At 36.8% G+C, this 24,677-nt stretch overlaps 1 pseudogene; it reads left to right on the plus strand.

Annotated features, from left to right (window-relative positions):
• The first annotated feature begins 19,397 nt into the window (after positions 1-19,397).
• LOC118978961 (cytochrome c oxidase assembly factor 5-like) lies at positions 19,398-20,364 on the plus strand (annotated as a pseudogene).
• The last annotated feature ends 4,313 nt before the right edge of the window (positions 20,365-24,677 follow it).

Here is a 24,677-nt window from a genome sequence, read left to right on the forward strand (position 1 = left end):
AGCAGATAATATCTTGGTTGTGTTACTTTCATCTGTGGTGGACAGGAGCACTTGCTGGCAAAATTGCCCCCACATCCATTCTTTTTAACCACAGAATTTAAATTCTATAAATACATCTTTGGAAGGACCAGAGGTATGGGCAAACATTTATGTGCATGACTACTTACACTGGGTTATTTATAATGTTTTTTCCTCTACCTATAGATAGAGGCCTAGACAGAAATACAACATACAATTACTATAGTTTTAAATTAAAATAAAAATATTGAAGAATAGTTTGAGAAAATATTTGTTAAGATAGTGTGTTAAATAAATCTGGAAATTAAATAGAATTTTCAGTATAATTCCAATTAAGTAAAAAATTGTTTATACATCTACTTAAAAGACATTATTTAAATAAGCCGTGAATGTCGTACAGGAATTACAGTTTAATGACAGTTTCATTTCTGGTCCTGATTTTTTCATGTTTTCAAAATATATATACAAATATCTTTCATTTTTACAGTCAAATAACTTACATACTTAATATAAGCACTTGCTCCTTGCTGAATACAAATGTTGCAATGGCATGGAAAAATAAAATCACATACTTTGCTTTCACGCAGTGGGTGTTGGAATAAATGCACTTAGAATCTAACCCTTAAGAAGCAAATCAACAAAATACTTAAAAAGAAACCAGGGAGAGTAAGGAGAACAGAGGTGAGGAAAAGAGAACAAAAGAGGACTAAAGACCATGTCAGCAGCAACTGAACACAAATATGCAAAGCCAAAAGACCTGTTATTTTAAGTAAAATTTTTTCTCTAATATTTATGCAAATTACACAACCTGTTCAAATAACTAACCTCTAATGGCTTCCTTAATTTGACACTGGATTTCCTCTATTTTTTCATCCCTGATCACCAGCTACCTACTACCCTGTATCTGTACCAGTTGCTCCCTACTGACTGCCCCCATCTGCCCCAACCTAAGTAAGCTTTATTTAAACTGCTGCTGAGCTATCAGCATGGTCCTGTAATTGGAGTGACTGATCTCTTCATTCTCTGTCAGATATATTCTCCTCCCTGCTGCCTGCATGAGTTTTCTTTTCAATATTCCCTATGCCCAAATTGCATTCTAACACATTTTCAAATCACTTTTCTGAAAAACCCTCAAATATCTCTTAATTGAAAAGAAAGCCCAAATTTCTTTTAGTTTTGTTAGTATTTGCCTTATATATTTGTGTTGTTATGTGGTAACACCATTTACAATTATCACATCTTCTTGATGAATTGACTTCTTTATTATTATATAATAATCTTCTCTGTCTCTTTTCACTATTTTTTAATTTAAAGCCTCTATTGTTTGATATAAGTATGGCTATCCAGTTCATTGTTGTTGTTGTAACTATTTGCTTGAAAGAACTTATTTTCATCTCTTCGCTTGATGTCTATATGTGTCTTTAAATTGTTAAAAAGAAAACAAACAAACAAAACGCCCAAAATGGAGTCTTTTTTTGCTAAGCCCCACCAAGATGTGATACCTACCTCCAGTGCAGTTCCAGCCTCTCCTAGAAGTAGAATTTTAATCCAAAATGTCTGAAATTTCCTGATAGCACTAGTGAGGTTGTTTGCCTGATAAGACCCCCTGCTTTTCCTTAAGAAAAGGTGACATTGCCTGAAATAACTCTCTCTTTTAACTTTCTCATTTTACCTTTTTAATACTATAAAAAACTTTCAATTTTGTACAGCTTCTTGGAGAACTTCTCTGTTTACTACATGGAATGCTGGCAGATTCATGAATAACCAAATAAAGCCAAATAAATCTCTTTTTTTGCATACTGTAAAGTATTTACCTATTTATTTATTATTTATTTATTTATTGTTGTTCAAGTACAGTTTTCTGCCTTTCCATTTATCCCTCACCACCACCTCAGCCCTGACCACTTCCTTCCCGTTTCCAATACCCCCTTGTTATTGTCCACGTGTCCTTTATCATTGTTCCTGCAAACCCTTCACCCTTTCCCCTGTAATCCTCTCCCCTCTCCCCTCTGGTCACTGTCATCCTGTTCTCAATTCAGTATCTTTGGTTATATTTTGCTTGCTTCTTTGTTTTCCTGAATCAGTTCCTGTTAAAGGTGATAACATGTGGTATTTGGTTTTTATTAGCTGGCTTATTTCACTCATCATAATGCTCTCCAGTTCCATCCATGCTGTTGCAAAAACAAGTGCTCCTTCTTTCTTTCTGCTGCATAGAATGTCATTGCGTAAATATACATAGTTTTTCGACCTATTCATTTACTAATGGGCACTTAGGTTGCTTCCAGCACTTGGCTATTGTAAATTGTGCTGCTATGAACATTGGGGTGAATAGGTTCTTTTGGACTGGTGTTTCAGGGTTCTTAGAATATAATCCTAGCAGTGGAATTGCCAGGTCAGAAGGCAGTTTGATTTTTAGTTTTTTGAGAAAAGTCCATATTGTTTTCCATAGTGGTTGCACCAGTCTGCAATCCCAACAGTGCACTAGGGTTCCCTTCTCTCCACAACCTCTCCAGCACTTGTTGTTTGTTGCTTTGTTTACAATGGCCATTCTGACCCATGTAAATTGGTATCTCATTGTGGTTTTAATTTGCATCTCTCTGATAGCTAGTAATATTGAGCATCTTTTCATGTATCACTGGATCTTCTGTATGCCCTCCTTGAAGAAATGTCTGTTCAACTCCTTTGCCTATTTTTTAATTCGTCTGTTTGTCTTCTTAGAGTGGAGTCACGTGAGTTCTTTATATATTTTGGAGATTAAAACTTTGTCTGAGGTATCATTGGCAAATATGTTTTCCCATACACTTGGTTCTCTTTTTATCTTAATACTGTTTTCCTTAGCCATGCAGAAGCTTTTTATTATGGTGAGGTCTCATTTGTTTATTTTTTCCTACATCTCCCTTGCTTGAGGGGACATATCAGTGAAAATATTGCTGTGCGACATATCTGAGATTTTCCTGTCAATGTTCAATGTCCTGCCTAGGACTTCAATGGTGTCACACCTTATATTTAAGTCTTTTATCCACCTTGAATTAATTTTGGTGTATGGTGTAAGTTGGTGCCCGAGTTTCATTTTTTGCATGTAGCTATCCTGTTCTCCCAACACCATTTGTTGAAGAGGCTATTTTTGCTCCATTTCATGCTTCTGTCCCCTTGTCAAATATTAATTGACCATAGAGACTTGGGTTTATTCCTGGGCTCTCTGTCCTGTTCCATTGGTCTATGTGCCTGTTTTTATGCCAGTGCCAGGCTGTTTTGATTACAGTGGCCTTGTAATACAGTTTGACATCAGGTATCATGATCCAGCCTACTTTGCTCCTCTTTCTCAAAATTGCAGCAGCTATTCAGGGTCATTTATGGTTCCTTATAAATTTTTGAAGTGTTTGTTCTATGTCTGTGAAATATATTATTGGTACTTTAATGGGTATTGCAATGAATCTATAAATTGCTTTGGGTAGTATAGATGTGTTGATGATGTTAATTTTTCTGATTCATGAACATGGTATATATGTTTCGATTTGTTTGTGTCTTTCTTAATTCCTTTCTTCAATGTTGTTTAGTTTTCTGAATGAAGGTCTTTTACCTCCTTGGTTAAGTTTATTCCAAAGTATTTTATTTTTCCTCTTGCTATATCAAATGGGATTTTCCCCCTTGATTTCTGCTTCTGCTGTTTCATTGTTGGTATACAAAAATGCCTTTCATTTCTGAATATTGACTTTATATTGTGCTGTTTTGCCAAATTCATTTATTTGGTTGAGCAATTTTTTGCTGGAGTTCATAGGATTTTCTATGTACACTACCATGTCATCTGCAAACAATGACAGTTTTGTTTCTTCCTTTCTAATTTGGATGCCTTTTATTTCCTTTTGTTGTCTGATTCCTGTGGCTAGGACTTCCAATGCTATGGGAATAGAGCTGGTGAAAGTGAACAACCTTGTCTTCTTCCTGATGTTACTGGTAAAGATTTTAGTTTTTGCCCATTGAATATGATGTTGGTGTAGGCCTTTCATATGTGGCCTTTATTATGTTGAGAAATGCTCCCTCTATTTCCACTTTGCTGTTTTTTATTGTAAATGGGTGCTGTACCTTATCAACTGCTTTTTAGGCATCTATTAATATGATCCTGTGATTTTTTGTCTTTGCCTTTGTTTATGTGATATATTATATTTATTGATTTGTGAATATTGTACTATCCTTGCATCCATGAAATGAATCCCACTTGGTCATGGTGTATGATCTTTTTGACGTTTTTCTGGATGAAGCTTGCCAGCATTCTGTTGAGGATTTTAGCATCTGTGTTCATCAGTGATATTGGCCTGAAATTTCTTGGGGTTTTTTTTTTGTTGTTGTGTCTTTATCTGGTTTTGGGATTAGGATGATGCTGGCTTCATAGAAAGAGTTTGGGGTTTTTCCATCTTCTTGGATTTTTCAGAATAGTCTGTGAAGGATGGGGGTTAGCCCTTCCTTAAGTGCTTTGTAGAATTCTCCTGTGAAATTGTCTTGTCCAGGGCTTGAGTCTGGAGTCTTTTGATTACTGCTTTAATGTCATCTGCTGTTATTGATTTGTTCAAGCTTTCTGCTTCTTCCTCATTCAGTTTTGGAAAATTGTATTTTTTCTAGGTACTTGTCCATTTCACCTAGATTTTCAAATTTCTTGGCATGTAATTCTTTGTAGTAATTTCTTATGATCCTTTGTATTTCTGTAGTACCAGTTGCAATCTTTCCTCTTTCATGTCTGATTGTGTTTATTTAAGTCCTCTCTCTTTATTTCTTGATGCGGCTGCTTAAAGGCTTGTCAATTTTGTTAACCTTTTCAAAGAACAGCTCCTGGATTTATTAATCTTTAGAATTGTGAGTTTTGTCTCACTGTCATTTAATTCTTCTCTGATCTTGGTTATTTTCTCCCTTCTATTTGCTGTGGGCTGTCTTTGTTGTTGTTCTTTGAGTTCTTGTAGATATAGGTTTAGGTTGTTTATTTGAAATGTTTCTATATCTTTTTTTTTTTATGTAGGCCTGTATCACCATGAACTTCCCTCTCAGGACAGCCTTCACTGTGTCCCATAAATTTTGGGTTGTTGTAAGTCTATTTTCATTTGTTTTCAGAAAGTTTTTTATTTCTTTCTTGATCTAATTCTTAACCCATTCATTATTTAATAGCATGCTATTCAACCTGCATTAGTTTGAGTGTTTTGAGTTTTTTACTTGAGGTTGGTTTTTAGTTTGAGTCTGTTGTGGTCAGAGAAATGCTTGATAGGATTTCAATGTTCTTGAATTTGTTGAGACTTGTTTTTTGTGAGACTCTATATATAGAGAGAGAGAGTTGAGACTCTATATATAGATAGAGTATATATATATATATATAGAGAGAGAGAGAGAGAGCCTTTCATTCCCCAAAAGCTAAATGCAGATTCACTTCAAATGCACATGGAATATTTTCAAAGAGAAACCACATGATATATATATATAGAGAGATAGATATAGATATAGATACAGATATAGATATAGATATAGATATAGATATCAGTTAAGTTTATTTTGATCTAGGACCATACTCAATGCCACAATATCTTTGTTGATATTTTGTTTGGAAGATCTATTCATTTTTGACCAAGGAATGCTGAAATCCTCTACTATAATTGTGTTGCTGTCAATATCTTCCTTGAAGTAGTCCAAGATTTTTCTTATGTATTTGGGTGCTCCTATGTTGGGTGTGTATATATTTAAAATGTTTGTGTCTTCTTGGTGGATTCTTCCCTTGAGTATTATGAAGTGACCTTCTGAGTCTCTTTCTATGACCCCACTTTTTTTTGAAGTCTCTTTTTTCTGATATGAGTACTGCTACGCTGACTTTTTTTTCCTGTCCATTTGCTTGGAATATTTGTTTCCAGCCCTTCACTTTTAGTCTGTGTAGGTCTTTTGTCCTGAGGTGGGTCTCTTGTAGGCAGCATATGTGTAGGTCATGCTTTCTTATCCATTTAGCTATTCTATGTCTTTTGATTGCAGCATTTAATTCATTTACATTTAAGGATATTATTGATAGGTAGTTATTCTTTGCCATTTTTTGTATCTGTGTTCTTCTCTCTCTCACTCTTTTCTTTCCTTTTCTTAAGCAGTCTCTTTAGCATCTCCTGCAGAGCTGGTTTGGTGGTGGTGTATTCTTCTAGACTTCTTTTGTCTTGGAAGCTCCTTATTTGGCCTTACATCTTAATTGAGAGCCTTGCTGGATAAAGGTAAACCAAGTAGCCTTGGTTGCATGCCTCTAGTTCTTATTACTTGGAATATTTCTTGCCATTTTCCTCTGTCTTAGAGCATTTCCATTGAGAAGTCAGTAGCTAACCTTACTGAGGCTCCCTTGTATGTTACTCCCTTTTTCTCCCTTGCTGCCTTTAAGATTCTGTCTTTGTCTTGGAATCTTGCCATTTTAATTATGATGTGTCTTGAAGTGGGCCTTTTTGAGTTCTTCTTGATTGGAACTCTCTGTTTTTCCTGTATTTGTGTCACTTTTTCTCTCATCAAATTAGGCAAGTTTTCCATCATTACTTTTTTAAAACGGGTTTTCTATCCCTTGCCATTCTTCTCTTTCTGGTATCCCCATTATGTGGATATTATTATGTTTCATGTTGTCATCCATTTCCTTTAGCCCCTCTTCATTCTTTCTGAGCCTCTTTTCCTTTTCTTGCTCTTTCTGGGTGTTTTTTCTCTACCTTCTCCTCCAGCTCACTGATCAATCTTCTGCTTCATCTAGGCTACTTTTGATTCCTGCTACTGTGTTCTTCAGTTCAGAAATTATATTCTTCATATCCTCTTGGCCCTTGTCAATAGTTTCTATGTCCTTTTTTATGTTGATACAGTTTGCAGTGAGTTCATTGTAGTTTTTCTGTACTTTTTGGTAATTCTCTGTTAGCTTGTTGAGCTTCCTAGTAACCATTGCTTTGAACTCAAATTCTCATAGCTGGGTTGCCTCTATTTCATTTAGCCTTCTTTTTGAGCCTTCCTCCTTTTTTTTCATTTTGGGTTTATTTCTTTGTCTTCCCATTGTTTGTGAGACCCTTCTCGTTATCCTCAGCTTCTTAAATTGATCTGTTCTGACTCCCTGGGTTTCTGGTGGAAACTTCTATGGTAGAAAATCTGGAAGATTCAGTGGTGCAGTCTCCTTGATCTCCTGAGCTTGCTGGTTTGGGGCTGTCATTTAAGTTGCCTCTCTGTATGTCTTTGGGTTTTTATTGTTCTTGGGTCTTTCTTTGGTGGATTCTTTCCTCCAGTTGGTTGAGGGTCACTCTATCTACCACATCTTGTATTCTGTTGTGGAAATGTAGACAGGTTGTGTTGAAGCTGATTCTTCTGTTTAAACAAGGTTTTGAGGCTTTTCTCTTACTCTTGTTCAGCTGTTTTTTTCTGAGTAATTTCTCCACCATTTAGTTGTATTTCTAGATAGGTGATGCAAGGAGGTTAGTATGGTTTCCACTCCTTCTTCAGCTTCTTCCATTGTTATCTGTTGGTAGTTCCTTTGTTGGTGGATTTCCTCTTATAGGAGGTATACTGGTGTCCGCAGCTTTCACCATCTGATCTTTCAATGTCCTCTACAATTTTTTTCTCCAATCTTCGTATATGGTGGGATACTGTTGGCTATTCACTCTGTTCCTCATTAGATCCACTAGGTATTTCACCCATGAACCAGGGGAAATGGATTCCATTCCCACCTATCATGCTACCATCTTCCTCTCAGTGCTTAATTAGATCTTTAAAATTTACTTGATAGAATTTTTATCTTTAACAAAGACTAAAGTGAATTTATTGATATAGCTTATTGTTAGATCTCAGGCTGAAATTCCAATTTCTTCTAATGGCACAGGGGTCACATCATGCATAAGCCTTGCCTCCTCTTAAAAGTCCATCTCTCTTACTCTCCACTTGCCATCTCTCCACTCTCTCAGATGTCTGGGGCTTACCATTGGCTATTTTACCTGGACTACCTTTTCTACTTTATCAACTTTGACAATCTTATTCATAGATGCTTTCTCCTCTGTGAAAACTGAGCATCTAGAGAAATATATATATTTTTTAACAACAATGGAACCCTAAGAAATAATCTTACAAATTATAAGTACTTTCAGCAAGTTTTACATGCATATCTGTATCTATGCAATACATAAATCTCTCTATCTAAATGTATATGAGAATATATACCTCATTTTAGACATAGACAAGGAAAGGCAAGATAAATTAAGTGACATAATCAAATTCAGAATTGGAAGCTATAGTACTGCTGAGAGTGTAAATCATTAAATATTTTTGGAAAGATATTTTCTAGTTAGTGCTAGATATGATCTTAAAATCTGTGACAGACATGTTTCCCTTTTTTTAAATTACACCTGCAGTTTATGCAGATAGATAAAAATAAAATCCAATTTTCTTTGGAAAGAAATTTGAGTAATGCATACATTTGGGGGGAGAAGATTGAGAAATGTTTGAAAAGGAAGGAGAAAAACACAAACTAGAGGAACTCCAAGAATCAGGGATGAAGTTGAAGTCTAGGGATGAAGGACAAGAGGACAGGATGGGGTGATCTCCAACAAAGCCAGGGGCAAGGAAGAAACAACCGAGGAGGACATCATATTGGGTAGCTGATAGCAATTCAAGAAGTTATAAAGAACAAACCGACAATAACCAGAGGGGTGGAGGTGGGAAATAATGGAAAAGAAGGGGAAGGGTGATCAAAAAACATGTATAAAAAAGGGAGCTGCCTTTTGACCCAGCAATTCCACTGCTGGGATTATATCCGAAGAACCCTAAAACACCAATCTAAAAGAACCTATGCACCCCAATGTTCACAGCAGCACAATTTACAATAGCCAAGAATTGGAAGCAACCTAGGTGCCTGTCAGTAAATGAATGGATCAAAAAACTATGGTACATATACACAATGGAATTCTATGCAGCAGAAAGAAAGAAGGAGCTCCTACCCTTTGCAACAGCATGGATAGAAATGGAAAGCATTATACTGAGTGAAATAAGCCAGGTGGTGAAAGACAAATACCATATGATCTCACCTTTAACAGGAAGCTAAGCAACAAAACAAACAAGCAAGCAAAATAAAAACAAAGACACTGAAATAGAGAACAGGGGGGTAGCGACCAGAGGGGAGAGGGGAGGGAATTTCAGGGGGAAAAAGGGAAGGATTTACAGGAACTAGTATAAAGGACACATGGACAACAATTAAGGGGGGTGGGTAGGGCAGGGAGGTGGGAATCACGGAGGGTGGGGTGGGTTGTAAGTAAAAGATAGAAAAGTATACTTGAAAAATAATTAACTTCAAAAATATGTATAAAGAACACAGGGACAAACCCAAACAAGGTAGAATTGAGGGTGGGAGGAGGGGTGGATGGGGGGGAGTGGTGACAGGAATATGGAGATGACTGTACTTAAACAACAATAAAAAATAATATTTCTGAAAGTGAAAAAATGAGAAGGTCAGTTTAAACCAACAGATACTAGAAAGAAGGAATTAAAATATAAACATAGTAAAATAGAAAATAACTACTTACACACAAAAAATAAAATCAGCAGAGACAAAAATACAAAAAAGGCAAAATTGACCAAAAGAGAGGAAAGAATAGACAAGTTACCAATATCAGGATTAAAAAATATGATACTATACTCCCTGTAAATATTTAAAATATAATGAAAGTGTCTTCAAACCCATGCTGTGCACAAGAGACTGATCTCAGAATGAAAGACACACACAGTCTAAAAGTAGACAAACAGAAAAAGGTGTTATATGCAAATGAAAACAAAAAACAAGAAAGTCAGGTAGTAATGCTTACATCAGAGAAAATAGAGTTTAAAACAAAAGCTATAAAAAAAGACAAAGAGAAAAGAAGAGAGAGGACCTAAATAAACACAATCAGAAATGAAAAAGGAGAGATTACAACTGATACCACAGATATAGAAAGGATTGTAAGAAATTACTATGCGGAACTGTAAGCCAAGAAATTTGAAAACCTAGGTGAAATGGACAAATTTCTAGAAAAATATCATCTTCCAAAACTCAATGAAAAAGAAGCAGAAAACCTGAAAAGGCCAATAACAGTAAATGAAATTGAAGAAGTAATCAAAAACCTCCCATCACACAAAAGCCCTGGACCAGATGATTTTACAGGAGAATTCTACAAAGCTTTTAAGGAAGAACTAACCCCTATTCTTCACAGATTATTCCAGAAATTCCAAAAGGAGGGAAAACTCCCCAACTCTTTTTATGAAGCCAGCATCACCCTAATTCCAAAGCCAGATAGAAACACAACAAAGAAAGAAAATTACAGGCCAATATCACTGATGAACATAGATGCTAAAATCTTCAATAAAATATTGGCAAATCACATCCAACAATACATCAAAAAGATCATACACCATGACCAAGTGGGATTCATCCCAGGGATGCAAGGATGGTTCAATATATGCAAATCAATAAATGTAATACACCGCATAAAAAAAAGCAAAGACAAAAACCACATGGTCATATCAATAGATGCAGAAAAAGCTTTCAATAAGGTTCAACACCCATTTATGATAAAGGCACTCAGCAAAGTGGGAATAGAGGGAGCATTCCTCAACATAATAAAGGCCATATATGAAAAACCTACAGCCAACATCATACTCAATGGACAAAAACTAAAAGTTTTTCCACTAAGATCAGGAACAAGACAAGGTTGCCCACTTTCACCACTTCTATTCAATATAGTATTAGAAGTTCTAGCCACAGCAGACAAGAAAAGGAAATAAAAGGCATCCAAATTGGAAAGGAGGAAACAAAACTGGCATTGTATGCAGATGACATGATAGTGTACATGGAAAACCCTATAGCCTCTACCAAAAAACTGCTGGAACTAATAAAGGAATTTGGCAAAACAGCGGGATACAAAGTCAATATCCAGAAGTCAAAGGCATTTCTGTATACCAATAATGAAGCAGCAGAAGCAGAAATCAGGAAAGAAATCCCATTCAATATAGCAAAATCAAAAATAAAATACCTAGGAATAAACCTAATCAAGGAGGTAAAAAAAGACCTGTATGCAGAAAACTACACAACACCGAAGAAAGAAATCAAGGAAGACACAAATAAATGGAAACATATACCTTGTTCATGGATTGGAAGAATTAACATCATCAAACTGTCCATACTACCCAAAGCAATTTACAGATTCAATGCAGTACCTATTAAAGTACCAATGGCATATTTCACAGACATAGAACAAACACTTCAAAAATTTATATGGAACCATAAAAGACCCTGAATAGCAGCTGCAATGTTGAGAAAGAAGAACAAAGTAGGAGGGATCAAAATACCTGACATCAAACTGTATTACAAGGCCACTGTAATCAAAACAACCTGGTACTGGCACAAAAACAGACACATAGACCAATGGAATAGAACAGAGAGCCCAGAAATAAACCCAAATGTCTATAGTCAATTAATATTCGACAAAGGGGGCAATAACATAAAATGGAGTAAAGACAACCTTTTCAACAAATGGTGTTGGGAGAACTGGACAGCTACATGCAAAAAAATGAAACTTGAGCACCAACTTACACCATACACCAAAATTAATTCAAGGTGGATAAAAGACTTAAATATAAGCCATGAAACCATTAAAGCCCTACAGGAGAGCATTGGAAAGAATATCTCAGATATTCCACACAGCAATATTTTTACTGATACGTCCCCTAGAGCAAGGGATATAAAGGAAAGAATAAACAAATGGGATCTCATCAAAATTAAAAGCTTCTGCATGGCTAAGGAAAACAGTATCAAGATACAAAGAGAAGCAACTGTTTGGGAAAACATATTTGCCAATGATACCTCAGACAAAGGTTTAATCTCCAAAATATACAAAGAACTCACTCGACTCCACTCAAAGAAGACAAGCAACCCGATTAAAAAATGGGCAGAGGACTTGAACAGACATTTCTCCAAGGAGGACATACAGAGGATCCAGAGACACATGAAAAGATGCTCGATATTGCTTGCTATCAGAGAGATGCAAATTAAAACCACAAGGAGATACCACTTAACACCAGTCAGAATGGCTATCATAAACAAAGAAACAAACAACAAGTGCTGGAGAGGTTGTGGGGAATAGGGGACCGTAGTTCACTGTTGGTGGGATTGCAGGCTGGTACAGCCACTATGGAAAATAGTATGGAATTTTCTAAGAAAACTAAAAATGAACGTGCCTTTTGACCCAGCAATTCCACTATTAGGAGTATATCCTAAGAATCCTGAAACACTAATCCAAAAGAACCTATGCACCCCGATGTTCATAGCAGCACAATTCACGATAGCCAAGAGTTGGAAGCAACCTAGATGCCCGTCAGTTAATGACTGGATCAAAAAACTACGGTACATTTACACAATGGAATTCTATGCTGCAGAAAGGAAGAAGGAACTCCTACCCTTTGCAACATCAGGGATGGAACTGGAAAGCATTATGCTGAGCGAAATAAGCCAGGTGGTGAAAGACAAATACCATATGATCTCACCATTAACAGGAATCTAAACAAAACAAACAAGCAAGCAAAATATGACCAATGACACTCAAATATGGAACAGGCTGACAGGGTCCAAAGGGGAGAGGGGAGAGAATCATAGTGGAAAAGGGGATGGACTGACATGAACAAGTAGAAAGGACACATGGACAATAACTAAGGGTGGGGGGTGGAAATGGTTGGGAGGCGGGGAGCATGGGGCGGGGGGGCTGGCAAGGTTGGGAATATAAGACAGAAATCTGTACTTGAACAAGAATTAAATAAAAAATTATTAAAAATAAATGAAGAAAATAAAGAAAACGAAGACAAAGAAATTCTTTACACAATGATAAAATTACCAATCTAACAAGATTTCACCTGTCTGCATCCACATAAGAGTACCTAAATATATAAAAGGTATATCACTGGACATAAAAGGAGAGATCAATAGTAATACAATCACATTAGGGAATTAAATGCCCCTCTGGCATCAATATATATATCTTCCAAACAAAAAAAAATAAACAAGGAAACATCAGCCTTAAATAACACATTAGACCAGAATTTTTTAAAAATATACTTTATTCATTATGCTATTACAGTTGTCCCCTTTCCCCCTCTTCATTCTCCTCTACCCTGCACATCCCCTCCCACCCAAACCCCTCCCTTTAGTTCATTTCCATGTGTCATAAGTTCTTTGACTTCCACATTTCCCATACTATTCTTGCCCTCCTCCTGTCTATTTTCTACTTACCATCTATGCTACTTATTCTCTATACCTTCACCCCATCTCCTCCCACTTCCCTGTTGCTAACCCTCCATGTTATCTCCATTTTTGTGGTTCTGTTTCTGTTCTAGTTGTTTGCTTTTGTTTTAGGTGTGATTGTTAATAACTGTGAGTTTACTGATTTTTTTTACTTTTCATATTTTTTATCTTCTTTTTCTTAGATAAGTCCCTTTAACATTTCATATAATAAGGGCTTGGTGATGATGAACTCCTTGAACTTGACCTTATCTGAGAAGTGCTTTATCTGCCATTCCATTCTAAATGATAGCTTTGCTGAATAGAGCAATCTTGGATGTTGGTCCTTGCCTTTCATGACTTGGACTATTTCTTTCCAGCCCTTTCTTGCCTTTAGAGAAATCAGCTGACAGTCTGATGGAAACTCCTCTGTAGGTGACTGTCCCCTTACCTCTTTCTACTTCTAGAATTCTCTCTGTCATTTTAATCTTGGGTAATGTAATTCTGATGTGCCTTGGTGTGTTCCTCCTTGAGTCCACCTTTGAGACTCTCTGAGCTTCCTGGACTTCCTGGAAGTCCATTTCTGTTGTGGACCGCTCTGCCTGGTTTCAGCAATTGTAACTCTCTGCCCCTTGTGGCTTAAGGATGAGTGAGCAACTACCTCCGGAATGTGAGCCACAGAAGACAAAGCTTGTCTCTGGTACCTAACGCTGCCTCAGTTTCCTCTCCCTGCCCCCAAAGCTTGGTCAAAAGTCAATGATGGGTAAAACCCCTCACAGTGGAGGGCAACCTAGCCAGACTCAATCACTTGGGAGGCCTTCATGGAAGGACTCGGGGGGCTGCAACAAAGAGCAATGGACTCTTGCCTCCCCAGCTTTGTCAAAGCCCAAGTCCACATGTTCTCTGGGAGAAGTACTTCCTGGCTCTAATCCCCTTAGGCCTGAATACCTGTTGGGGAGAGGTGCAGCTCCTTGCCTTGCTAGAGCATGTCCTGGGGAAAAATCTGGCATCACAAAGACTTGCTGATAAACCTGTGAAATCTCCTCTGCTAAGAGTACTTTCATTCATATGATGAGGGTCAGAGAGGAAATGAGTATGTCTCCCAAAGTTTCCACAACTCTCTTCCTTACAGACTCTGACTCAGTCTAAGCCCTCAGATTTCTTTGAAATGTTATCTACTGTTTGATCCTTGTCGCCCTGTATTCCTGTGTATTACAACCCAATAAAAGGCTATGGAGGTAGGGGCTCAAGGCCTTTTTTTCCTCAGAGAAACTTGCTGCTGTGGGCCTTTGTCTCCCCTGAGAAACTGGCCATCCCTCCTCCCCAAGCAGATCATGTCATATCTCTGTCATATTCATTCTCATCCATGGCACTCGAGGGAACTTATGGAAGTCGCCGCCACACATTTCCTTTGCCAGAATGGGAAAGTCCTCCTTTATTATTTGTTCAAATAAGTTTTCCACTTGTTGCTCTTCCTCTTCCCCTTCTGGTACCCCTATAATTTGGATGTTGGAACATTTAAAGATGTCCTGGAGGTTCCTAAGCCTCTCCTCATTTTTTTGAATTCTTGTTTCTTCATTCTTTTCTGTTTGGTTGTTTCTTTCTTCCTTCTGGTTTGCTCCATTGATTTGAGTCCCAGTTTTCTTCCCATCACTATTGGTTCCCTGTGCATTTTGCTTCATTTCACTTAGTGTAGCCTTCATGTTTTCATCTAATTTTTGACCAAAATCAACCAGTTCTGTGAGTATCCTGATCACCAGTGCTTTGAACTGTGCATCTGATACGCTGGCTCTTTCTTCATTCTTTAGTTGTATTTTTTCTGGAGCTTTGATCTGTTCTTCCATTTGGGCCATTTTTTCTGTCTTGTCATGCCTGTTACATATAAGGGCACAAGCCTTAGGTGTTCACCAGGATGTGGCAACCCACATCAATATGTTGTGATACGGTATGTGGGAGTGAGGTCAGAGAAGGAACAATGGTGCTTGCTTCACTCTCTCTCTCAGATTTCAGTCCCTTCTGTCACTTCCAACAAGAAAATTGAGCCCTTCTGGTGCTAGTTCTCAGGTGGATGAGCTTGTATATGTTCTAGGACCCTGTGGGTCTCTCCATCAAACTCTCCTGTGAGGCTGGGAGTCTCTCCTGGCACCTCAACCCCCACAAATGTTTTCAATTGGTGCTTTTAGGCTTTATTTCCCAGCACTGGGTCCCTGGGTTGCACAGTCTGTCTCACCGCCCTTTTTCGTCTGATTTATCTGTGCACGGATGTGTGACTGCAGTCATCCATCTGCCTTGCATGTCTCACTGGGTCTGCTCTTTGCCACCCCGAGCCAGGGGTCTGCCAACCACCACCTGAGAGCCACTGCTTTTTCCTGACGTGACCCCTCTCTGCTGGCTGCTGACTCCATCCCTCTTACTGGTCTGGATGAATGGTTGTCACACTGCCATATAGTTCAGTGTTTTGTCAGTTCTGGTTGTTTTTTTTTTGTTTGTTTCTAAATTTTTGTTGTCCTTAATTTTAGTTGTGCGAGGAGGCACTGTGTCTACCTATGCCTCCATCTTGGCTGGACATTAGACCAAAATTTAACTGATATTTGCAAACCATTACACCTTAAAACTACAGGATGTACACACTTTTTCAAGTGTACATAAAACATTTTTTATGATAGACCACATGTTAGGCCATAAAACAAGCCTCAGTAAATTTAAGAGGACTGAAATCTTTTCAAGCATTTCTCCAACCACAATGATATGATGCTAGAAATCAATTACAAGAAAAAAATAACTGAAAAACATACAAACACATGGAGGTTAAATAGCATGCTACTAAACAATTAATGGGTAAACAATAACATCAAGGAAAAATATTTAGAGACAAATTAAAATAAAAAATACCCAAAATCTGTGGGAAACAAAAAGTATTTGTAAAAGAAAAATTTATAGCAATAGATGCCTACCTCAAAAAATAAGAAAAATTTCAGATTCACAATCTAACCTTTCACCTAAAGAAACTACAAAAAGAATAACAAAGCCCAGAATAGGAAAAATAACTAAGATAAGAGCAGAAATAAAAAACATAGGATCTTAAAAAGTTATAAAAGATCAATGAAACCAAGTGATGGTTTTTTTAAAAAATAAAGAAGATTAATAAACCCTTAACCAAATGTATGAAGAAAAAGGGAGAGGGGAACAAAATAAATACAGACAATAAAGAGGAAAAGTAACTGACACCACAGAAATACAAAGAATTACAAGAAAATAATACAAATAAGTACATGGTAACAAAAGGATAATCTGGAAGAAATGAATAAATTCCCAGGAACCTACAAGTTACCAAGACTGAATCAAGATAAATTAAAAAATCTGAACAGACTAATTACATCCAACGAAATTAAAGCAGTAATGAAAAAGCTCTCAATACACAAAATTATGGAAATGAATGACTTCACACATGAATTTTATCAGACTTTCAAAGAAGAACTAACATCTATTCTGCTCAAACTATTTCAAAAAGTACAAGAGGAAGGAAGATTCTCAAGCTCATTTCATGAAGCTAGCATTATCTTCATGACAAAACTAGATAGACACTACAAAGAAAGAAAGTTATAGGCCAATATCTCTAATGAACATAGATGCAAAAATCCTCAACAAAATATTAGCAAACTGAATTCATCAATTTATTTAAACAATATGCCACAATCAAGTAGGATTTATTCCTGGGATGCAAGGATAGTTCAATATCTGCAAATCATAAATGTGATACACCATATGAAGAAAATAGAGGAAAAAATCAAACTTCCATATCAATTTATGCAGAATAACATCATTTGACAAAATCTAGCATCCATTTATGAAAAAACTCTCAGGAGAGTAAGAATAGAAAAAAACATACCTCAGCATAATAAAGGCCATATATGACAAAACCACAGCCAATACCATACTCAATGTACAAAAAGTAAAAGCATTTTTTACAAGATTGAAAACAAGACAGGGATGTCCCCTTTCACCACCCTCATTCAACACAGTACTGGAAGTTCTAGCCACAGCAACTACACAATAAAAAGAAATAAAAGGCATACAAATTGGAAAAGAAGAGGTAAAACTGTCCTTATTTGCAGAAGACATGATACTATATTAGAGACAATCCATAAGATTGCACAAAACAACTAACAAAAGACATGATATGGGACACAAAGAACCCTAAACATTCCACCAAACAACTACTAGAACTGATAAGTTCAGTAAGATAGCAGGATACAAAATAAATCAGAAATCATTTGAATTTTTATAAACCAATGATGAACTATCAGACAGAGAAATTAAGAAAACAATCCCACTTACAACTGCAAAAAAAAATACCTAAGAATAATTTTTTTTTACATCTTATATTTTTTACTTCCCAAATAGATGGTGAAATTAAATTGCTTTTGGCTTGGATGTGATCTGCAATTGATTTGTCCATCCCTCTGAACCAGGGACTCTTTTTTTAAAAAAATATATTTTACTGATTATACCATTACAGTTGTTCTATTCCTCCCTTCATTCCCCTCCACCCTACATACCCCCTCCCCCACCCTACCCCCCTTTTAGTTTATGTCCACGTGTCTCAAGTTCTTTAGATTCCATATTTCCCATACTATTCTTGCCCTCCCCCCTTCTATTTTTTACCTACCATCTATGCTACTTATTTTCTGTCTCTTCTCCCCCCTTCTCCTCCTCCCACCCCCCTGTTGCTAACCCTCCATGTGTTCTTCATTTCTATGGTTCCACTCCTGATCTAGCTGTCCTCCTGGTTTGATTTTGTTTTAGGTGTGGTTGTTAGTAACTGTGAGTTTGCTATCCTTTCACTGTTCCTATTTTTTATCTTCTTTTTCTTAGATAATTCCTGTAACATTTCCTATAATAAGGGCTTGGTGATGATGAACTCCTTGAATTTGATCTTATCTGAGAAGCACTTTATCTGCCCTTCCATTCTAAATGAAAGCTTTGCTGGGTAGAGCAATCTTGGCTGTAGGTCTTTGGATTTCATGACTGGGAATACTTCCTTCCAGCTCCTTCTTGCCTGTAAGGTCTCTTTTGAGAAATCCGCTGACAGTCTGATGGGAACTCCTTTGTAGGTGACTGTCCCCTTTTCTCTTGCTGCTTCTAGGATTCTCTCCTTCATTTTAATCTTGGCTAATGTAATTCTGATGTGCCTTGGTGTGTTCCTTCTTGGGTCCAACTTCTTTGGCACTCTCTGAGCTTCCTGGATTTCCTGGAAGTCTATTTCCTTTGCCAGACTGGGGAAGTTCTCCTTTATTATTTGTTCAAATAAATTTTCCACTCATGGCTGTTTCTTTTCCCCTTCTGGTACCCCTATAGTTAGGATGTTGGAACGTTTAAAGATGTCCTGGAGGTTCTTAATCCTATCCTCATTTTTTTGAATTCTTGTAACTTTACTTTTTCCTGTTTGGTCATTTCTTTCTTTCTTCTGGTCCACCCCCTTGATTTGAGTCCCAGTTTCCTTTCCATCACTATTGGTTTCCTGTGCATTTCCCTTCATTTCAATTAGTTTAGCCTTCATATGTTCCTCTAATTTGTGACTATAGTCAACCAGTTCTGTGAGCATCCTAATCACCGGTGTCTTAAATTGTGCATCTGAGAGTTTCACTATTTCCTGGTCACTTAGAGTTATTGGCTCTGGGGCTTTGAGTTCTTCTTGGGCCATATTTTGGATTATTTATGCCTGTTACATATAAGGAGCAGAGCCCTAGGTGTTCACCAGGGCCGGGCAACCCAGTCCCTGGGTTGTGACCCTGTATGTGGGGGTGGGGCCAAAGGAAGGCAATGGCGAGCACCCTTTGCTTCCTCCCACCCCTCTTACCCGTACGGTAGAACGGTTCATTGTAGTTGGACTTCCATATAGTTCAATTTTCTGTTCTTTGGCTGTGTCTTTGTTCTCCAAACCTTTGTTGTATTCAAACTTGGTTGTGGGAGAAGACACAGTGTTTCCACCTACTCCTCCATCTTGGAGGAAGTCTCCCCTAAGAATAAATTTAATCAAGGATGTATAAGACCTGTACTCAGATAAGTATAAAACATTGAAGAATGAAATTTGAAGAAGATACTAACAAATGGAAGCATGCGCATGTATAGGAAGAATTAATGTCGTTAAAATGTCTATACCATCCAACATGGTATATACCAATATATATACCATGTCTATACCATGCAACAATCTATGCATTCAGTGTAATTCTTATAAAAATGCAAATGGCATATTTCACAGAACTAGAACAAATAATCAAAAAATGTATATGGAAACACAAAAGACCCTAAAAAGTGACAGCAATCTTGAAAAATAAAAATATAGTGGGAAGAATCATACTACCTGATATCAAACTGTACTACAAGACTATAGTAATCCAAATAGCACTATACTGGCATAAAAAGAGACATAAATTGGCATAAATTGATGGAACCAAATAAAAAGGCCAGAAATAAACCTATGTCTATATGGTCAACTAATCTATGACAAAGGAAGCAAAAATGTATAATGGGGTGAAGACAGTCTATTCAATAACTGGTTTGGGGAAAATTGGACAGTGTCACACAAAAAGAAAAAAACTAGACCACATTTTTATGCCATATACAACAATAATCTGAAAGTAGAATAAAGACTTAAAAGTAATACCTAAAACCATAAAACTGGAAGAAAGTATAGGGAGTAAAATCGGACACTTCTCTTCACAATATTTTTTTCTTATATACCTACTGGGGCATGGGAATCAAATGAAAACAATAAACAAATGAGACTAAATCAAACTAAAAGGTTTTGCACAGCAAGCAGTCTGAGGAGTCCTGGAGTGTGGGAGATGTGGCTCTCCCTTGGTATTACGAGGACAAGCTGGGTGGATGGTAGTGCACACTGGCATGAAAGAGGACCTGGGTGCTTGTCTACTGCAGTTCCACTGTGTGCTCCAGGAAAGAAAATCCTCTCAGCAATGTCTGAAGGAAGGAAACTGGAAATCTTTGAAATAATCATTTTTTAATGTAAAAGACCAATGTTGGATGTCAGGTCAAGATTCAGAGGAAGAAAAAAATATTGAAATATATTATGATGAAAACAACAAAGGATTTCCTCTGGTCTTTAAAATACAGAAACCAAAATAGGAAAACATACTTTGATCTTACACCTGTTCAGTTGGACCATGGAACCCTGGAGAGAATGGATGAATTCTGGTTTTGTATAAAGTAGATGATTCTTTTGCTCTAAGTTATTTTTAGAAGAAAAATTTTATTGACAAGTTATCAGCAGGAAGTATAATAAATATGTCTTAATAATTGTTCTAAAGCACAAAGATTGCTATTTTCAAGCTTGACTCCTCAACCAAATGGCACACTTTTTACATCCTCTGTGAATATTATGAAGGCCACTAAAGGGAAGGTTAAAATCAGTAACATGGAGTCTGGGAATAAATGTCTATCAGGAAAGTTTAGGATAAAGCTTTCTTTTATTTGATCTGTCCTATTTAGTTCTAAATTAAATTGTGTTTAATTTTTTGGAGAAAAATAAAATAAAATATTTTTGAACAGCAAAAAAAAAAACTATAAACAAAATGAAAAGACACCTACTAACTGGGAGAAGTGTTAGCCAATGATATGTCCATTAAAGGGTTAATATCCTCAGAAAATTCAACATTAGAGAAACAACAATTCAATTAAAAACGGGGAAGAAGACCTGAGTAGACACTACTCCAAAGAAGATACACAGATAGCCAATACATGCGTGAGAAGTTGCTCAATATCAGTAATCATCAGAGAATTGCAAATAAACATCTCAATGAGATGATATTGTCCCATACCTGTTAAAATGGCTGTCATCAGTATCAACAAACAACAAGTGTTTATGATGGCTGTGGAAAGAGAGACCACATAGTCTGTGCTCTTGGTGGGAATGCAGACTGGTGCAACCACTATGGAAAACAGTGTGAAAGTTCCTCTAAAAATAAAAAATAAAACTTCCTATGACCCAGTGATTCCACTTCTGGGTATATCTCCAAAGAAACCCAAAACACTAATTTGAAAGGATATATGTTTATTGTAGTATTATTTACAATAGCCAAAATATGGAAGTAACTAAGTGCCCATCAATAGACAAGTGGGTAAAAAGTTGTGGTATATATGCACTATGGAAAACTAGGCCATAAAAAAAGAATGAAATCTTACCTTTTGTGGCAGCATGAATGGACCTAGAGGTTACTTACATGTGGACTCTGATGAACAAAATAAATGAAGAAGAAATAGAAACAGGCATAAATACAAACAACAGACTGATGGTTGACAGAGGGAAGGGGCTTGGGAGACTGGGTGAAAAAGATAAAGAGATTAAGAAGTACAAATTTGTAGTTACAGAATAGTCACAGAGATGTAAATTACAGCATAAGGAATATAGTCAATAATATCCTAATAGCTATGTATGGGGCCAGGTGGCTACTTGGAATATTGAGGGAACCACTTTAAAGTATTTTTAAATTTATTTAATTGTTGTTTGAGTACAGTTTTCTGTCTTTTACTCCCATCCCAGACCACCCCCACAGTGCTCTCCACCTCCCTCCCATTTCACTTTAAAGTAGTATTTAATAGTCTAACCACTAGGCTGTACATCTGAAACTAATACAATATAATATTAAATCTAAACTGTAATTGAAAATAAAAATTTATAATAACTATGGGAAAACTATTATAATATAGAATAAAAATGGCAGAATAAAAATATTTTTAGAAACATACTAAAAGGGTCTTATGAAAAACTTTGTACCAATAGATTTGAAAAGGTAGATAAAAAGTGTCTAATGTCAACAAAACCAAAATAACACAAATTAACACAAAAAATAAAAATTCTGAAAGATTGTATATCATTAAATAAGCTAAATCTATAATTAAATATTTTCTACAAAAAAAAACAGTTTCAAGCCTAGGTGACCTTACCAGTGAATTACACTAAAATTTTAAGAAGGAAATTATACCAAATTTATGCAAACACTTCTAGAGATTAGAAAACAACCAAATGCATCTTTATTTCTTTTATGAGAAAAACATAACTTGATACCAAATATGACAGACATTACAAAATAGGAAAATACAGAACAATTGCCCTCATAAAATAAATTAAAAGGTTTTAAACAAAAAATTGGTAAGCCAGATACAGTTATATTTAAAAATAATAAAAATCATAGCAAGGTTGAGCTAAGATTGCTATGGTGGTTTAACTTTGCTAATCGGTCAACATAAGTAATGAGATTAAAAAGATATCTGCCGCAGCCCGCTGCAGCAAGCGTGATCACGAGGTGAGGCGAGGGACTAAAAAATGGAGAGGACCATAGCTCTGCTGGCATATGGCAACTTTATTCAAGGAACAGCTGTCTTATATACAAACTGTTAATGCCTAAAGCAAGACTGCAGGGAACGAGAAACAATGTTGTTTTTCAAAGTTCGTGCACTCCCTTAAGCTATCAAAAGGGCAAGAAGTTCTCATAACCATCTGGGAACATGACACCTGCGCCAGAGCCTTGTTGTGTCCTTCAAGGCTGGGAACTAAAAGGTTAGGAAAGTGTCAAGGTACCCGCCGGCTCCAGGGACCAGAAACCAAGTTCATCCACCATTTTCACAGTGGAGAACTCTGTCCTTGGTCCCCTTAAAGCCTGGCGGGCCCCCACAGATATCTTTTTACACTATATTAATAGATAGAAAAATGCATAAGAAAAATGTTAACATCCATTCTTTTTTAAAAAAGAAAGCACTCCTTGTTGTGAACTGCCCTGCCTGGTTTCAGGAGCTGTAACCCCACCCCACCCCCCCATGGCTAAGACTGAGTGAGCAACCTTCGGACCATAAGCCACAAAGGAGACAAAGCTTATCTCCCTGGCAGGAGCACCACTTCTGCTCCTTTTTTCATAACTGGCCCCCAGTGCTTGATCAGTTAGCCAGTGATGGGTAAAGTCCCCCAAGGAGAGAACAATAAGACAGGCATGATCATGTGGAGGCCCCAGGGAAGGACTTGGGGGGCTATGGAGAAAGGATGTGATGGACCCTTGCCCCTCAGCTTTGACAAAGTCTAAGTCATCAGTCTGTCTGCAAGAAGTCTCCCAAATTTCTTGGCTATCTTGCCTCCTCTGCCTGATTTAAGCCTGAAACAATGACAGAGGGTGGTGTAGCCCTGTGCTGGAAAGGGCAGGCTCCCCGGGTGATCAGGCCCGAGAAAGGATATGTAAAATCTTGTGAAACCTGCTTTGCTAAGAATGCTCTTAGTTAAATGATAAAGGCCCAGGCTGGAAATGAGTTTGTTTCCCAAAGTTTTGTAGCCTCTTAGCTGATAGACCCTGACTCAGAAGAAGCCCTAATAGTTCTTTATATGCTATCTGCTGTTTGATCCTTACTGCCTGACAATGATTAATGAGCTGTACCTGTATTCCTGTGCAAATTAAACCAAATAAAAGCCTGTCTAGGCAAGGGTCAGCCCTCTCTCTCCTTGAGAGAGTGGCCAGGCCATTCTGAGGCACTCCCCCCTTGAGGCAGTAGCCATGCTGTCCCTTTTCTTCCATAGGACTCAGTAGTCCATGTGAATTTGTCTCATATCTCATCCATGACGCCACAGGCACTGCAAGCTGGTGTCTGCATCAACTCCTAGTAAGCTAGTAACAGAAAAGAATGCCCATAACCTGACCTACAGCAAACATCAGACAATTATAAAATGTTAAAATCTTTCTCCTCTGAGATCCAGAAGAGACATGGACAATTTGACATTGTGCTTGAGAATCTTAGTAGTGCAATATGGCAAAAAAATAGAAATTAAATATACTTATAAGCAAAATGTATTTTACAAAAAAAAGAATTATAAAAATAAATACACTATTTTCAGACAACATACTTGGGTTTGTAGAAAGTGAAGATGAATCTACAATTATTAGATTTGTTTTAAGTGTACTTAGCAAAAATGATGAATGTAAGGCCAAAAAATCAATTGTATTACTGTAAATTAACATAAAGTTTGAAAGTAAAGTAACATTATAAATCATCATACATCAGCAAATACATCAAATGAAACAAAATAATGTCACAACAAAGTATCAGTTCAGGCATTAATGATGAAAATAAAAAATTACTTAAATGGAGTGGTATACCATGTTTATGGATTTAAAAATTCAGTAGTGCAAAGAGGCCAATACTCACCAAAATTATCCCTAAATTCAACACCATCCAAATTAAAATACCAAGCAACTTTAGGAAAAAATTATCAAGGTGATTCCAAAATTTACATGTAAATCTAGTCAGAATTAACCAAGAAAATATTGAAGCAAAGCAACAAACTTTCTCAAGTATTAAGATGTATGAAAAATCTACATTAATTAAGACAGCATGA

This window comes from Sturnira hondurensis, unplaced genomic scaffold, assembly GCF_014824575.4.
Source record: "Sturnira hondurensis isolate 20B ecotype Veracruz unplaced genomic scaffold, ASM1482457v3 Scaffold0022201, whole genome shotgun sequence".
Taxonomy (NCBI): domain Eukaryota; kingdom Metazoa; phylum Chordata; class Mammalia; order Chiroptera; family Phyllostomidae; genus Sturnira; species Sturnira hondurensis.